Source organism: Myxine glutinosa, chromosome 13 (genome assembly GCF_964187855.1).
Source record: "Myxine glutinosa chromosome 13, kmMyxGlut1.1, whole genome shotgun sequence".
Lineage (NCBI taxonomy): Eukaryota > Metazoa > Chordata > Myxini > Myxiniformes > Myxinidae > Myxine > Myxine glutinosa.
In genome coordinates this window covers 4,521,458-4,525,512 of record NC_136273.1, presented here as the reverse complement: position 1 = coordinate 4,525,512, position 4,055 = coordinate 4,521,458, and the positions used below count along the sequence as shown (strand labels likewise).

General features: G+C 43.4%; 1 long non-coding RNA gene across 1 annotated transcript; it reads left to right on the top strand.

Annotated features, from left to right (window-relative positions):
* The first annotated feature begins 514 nt into the window (after positions 1-514).
* Positions 515-2,138, top strand: LOC144888559 (uncharacterized). The gene is made up of 2 exons (XR_013621142.1): positions 515-1,436; positions 1,563-2,138. It is a non-coding gene; the product is annotated as an uncharacterized LOC144888559 (long non-coding RNA).
* Positions 2,139-4,055: the final 1,917 nt, after the last annotated feature.

Below are 4,055 nucleotides of genomic sequence, written 5' to 3'. Positions count from 1 at the left end.
AAAGTAAACCGCAGTACGCGCCAGCAAAGTAAACCGCAGTACGCGCCAGCAATGTAAACCGCAGTACACGCCAGCAATGGAAACCGCAGTGCACGCCAGCAATGGAAACCGCAGTGCACACCAGCAATGTAAACCACAGTACATGCCAGGAATGTAAACCGGAGTACATGCCAGCAATGTAAACTACAGTACCTGCCAGCAATGTAAATCACAGTACATGCCAGCAATGCAAAATGGTGTACACGCCAGCAATGTAAACCACAGTACATGCCAGCAATGTAAACCGCAGTACATGCCAGCAATGTAAAATGGAGTACATGCCACCAATGTAAACCGCAGTACACGCCAGCAATGTAAACCGCAGTACACCCCAGCAAAGTAAACCACAGTACACGCCAGCAAAGTAAACCGCAGTACGCGCCAGCAATGTAAACCGCAGTACACGCCGGCAATGGAAACCGCAGTGCACGCCGGCAATGTAAACCGCAGTACACGCCGGCAATGTAAACCGCAGTACACTTTGGCAATGTAAATCGCAGTACACGCCGGCAATGTAAAATGAGTACACGCCGGCAATGTAAACCGCAGTGCACGGCAACAATGTATACAGCAGTACACGCCAGCAATGTAAACCGCAGCACACACCAGCAATGTAAACAGCAGCATACGCCAGCAATGTAAATCGCAGTATATGCCAGCAATGTAAACTGCAGTACACGGCGGCAATGTAAAATGGAGTACACGCCGGCAATGTAAAATGAGTACAGGCCGGCAATGTAAAATGAGTACACGCCGGCAATGTAAAATGAGTACACGCCGGCAATGTAAAATGGAGTACATGCCGGCAATGTAAAATTGAGTACACGCCGGCAATGTAAATCACAGTACACGCCGGCAATGTTAAACCGGAGTGCATGCCAACAATGTAAACCGCATTACACACCAACAATATAAACCACAATACATGCGAGGAATGTAAACCAGAGTACACGTCAGCAATGTAAACCGGAGTACATGCCAGCAATGTATGCCACAGTACCTGTCAGCAATGTAAATCACAGTGCATGCCAGCAATGTAAAATGGTTTCCACGCCAGAAATTTAAAATGGAGTACACGCCAGCAATGTAAACCGCAGCACACGCCAGCAATGTAAACCGCAGCACATTCCAGCAATGTAAACTACAGTACATGCCAGCAATGTAAACCGCAGTACACGCCAGCAATGTAAACCGCAGTGCACGCCAGCAATATTAAACCGCAGTACACGCCAGCAATGTAAACCGCAGTACACTGCAGCAATGTAAACTGCAGTGAACACAAGCAATGTAAACCGCAGTACATGCCACTAATGTAAAGCACAGTACATGCCAGCAATGTAAACTGCAGTACACGCCTGCATTTTAAAATGGAGTACACGCCGGCAATGTAAAATGGAGTACATGCCGGCAATGTAAAATGGAGCACACGCCGGCAATGTAAAATGGAGCACACGCCGGCAATGTAAAATGGAATACACGCCGGCAATGTAAATCGCAGTACACGCCGGCAATGTAAATCGCAGTACACGCCGGCAATGTAAACCACAGTACACTCCAGATATGTATACTGCAGTACACACCAGCGATGTAAACCACAGTACACGCCAACAATGTAAACCACAGTACACGCCAACAATGTAAACCACAGTACATACCAACAACAATGTAAACCACAGTACACACCAACAATGCAAACCACAGTACACGCCAACAATGTAAACCACAGTACACACCAACAACAATGTAAACCACAGTACACGCCAACAACAATGTAAACAACAGTACACGCCAGCAATGCAATAACTTTTCCTTTACTCATGGGAGAACTGAAGCTTCATTCCGACTCCATCTGCTTTTAGCTTCAGGATGTTCTCAACTGGACTGTGAAAAAGAGCAATTTTTGATTTAGTTTTAGTCAACATAGCATCGTTTTGCTTCCTTAAAGGTGCAACGTGGTGATCTTTGGTTGAATGCGTGCACTGAACAATACAAGAGAAGCGTTCATTTGTCTGTTGTTTTGAAATTCCTTTCGTTATCATGTAAAGGTAAACATACATCAAAAAACAAATGTGCAACTAATAAAAAAGCTCTTGATTGAACCTCAGACTCATTTAAAGGTTTCTCTTGAAGTGTAGAAAACGACACAAGCTCAACAGTTTGTCCAATGATATGACAAATGTGAGAGCCGAAGAAGACGTCCAAGTGCTTGGAGGCTCAAGGGAAACATTCATGTGACCTGCAGATCGCGGACATTCGGAGAAATCAGTGCACATTTGGATAAACAACGAGCATTTGGGACCAATCGATGGAATTTAATTACGAGGTCAAACACGGCAGAGACAATTATTTTCTCTGTCGTGTACAATGTACAATTGTGATGCTCCCATGTACAATCGTCATGTACAATCGTGATGCTCCCATGTACAATCGTCACTTCCACATCACATGTATGTATGTATATATATATGTATGTGAATATAGTCGCGGCCAAAAATATTGGCACCCTTGCACATTTTTCAAATAACAATTTCCTCTAAAAATAAGTTGAAATTGACAAAAGTGTGTGTTTTTTAACCTTTATTTTTGATTCAGAACTTAGAAATTCAGAATTCATAAATCAGAAAATAAAAAGAAATGGCATTGACAAAATTGTTTACACCCGAGACTTAATATTTGGTAGCACAGGCTTTGTACAAAATAACTGCAGTCAAGCGCTTCCTATAGCCATGAATGAGCTTCCTACACATCTCTACTGGCAGTTTGTCCCATTCTTCTTGTGAAAACTGCTCCAGTTCTCCCAGATTTGAAGGGTGCCTTCTCCCAACTGCTGTTTTCAGATCTCCCCACAGGTGTTCAATGGGATTTAGATCTGGACTCATTGCTGGCCAATTCAGAACAGTTCAGCGTTTTATCTTGAACCATTCCTGGGTGCTTTTTGAAGTGTGTTTGGGGTCATTGTCCTGCTGCAAGACCCATGACCTTCCACGGAGACCCAGCTTTCTGACACTGGGTTGAACACTGCGTTCCAAAATGCCTTGGTAATCTCCTGATTTCATGATTCCATGCACACATTCAAGATATCCAGTGCCAGAGGCAGCACAGCAACCCCAAAACATCACTAAACCTCCTCCATGTTTGACTGTAGGGAAGGTGTTCTTTTCTTTGAAGGTTTCATTCTTTTTTCTGTAAACATAGAGATGATGTGCTTTACAAAAAAAGCTCTAATTTAGTCTCATCTGTCCACAGAACATTCTCCCAGAAGGATTTTGGATTGTTCAGGTGTGTTTTGGAAAACTCCAGTCAGGCTTTGTTAGCATTGGGGTCCTCCTGGGTCTGCTACCATAGATCCCCCTTTCATTGGGTTGGTGACGGATGGTGCGAGTTGAAACTGTCGTACTTTGTGTCTGAAGGTCAGCTTGATCAGCTTGAATGTTTGGCAGTTGGTCGAGGTGCTTTCTCAACCATTCGAACAATCCTTCCCTGCAATCTTCGATCAATTTTCCTCTTGCGGCCACGTCCAGGGAGGTTGGCTACAGTGCCATGGGCCTTAAAGTTCCTGATAACATTACGTACGGTGGACACAGGAACATCAAGGTCTCTGCAGATGGACTTGTAGCCTTGAGATAGTCCATGATTGGCTACATTCTTGTGTCTGACCTCAGACAATTCTCTGTTTTGCTTTCTTTTCTCCATGCTCATTGTGGTACACACAGTGACACAAAACAGCAGAATTACTCCTTTTCTCTATTCAAACTGGTTGAATGAGTGATTTTTATATTGCAGGCACCTACAACTCACCATGGGTGAGTTCAATTCCAAATTCTTAGCTGTTTCCAAATTCCAAAGTTCAACCAAAGTTTTAGCTCTTACACGAGCCTCGATAAAAAATAAAAATAAGAAAAAATAAAGGAGAATCACCTGCTTGAAATCTAATTATTTCTAACAATTTCTAAAAGGTGCCAAGAATATTGTCCGAGCCATTTTATTGTTTCTGTGTGGAATAAGCTAAGATTTAG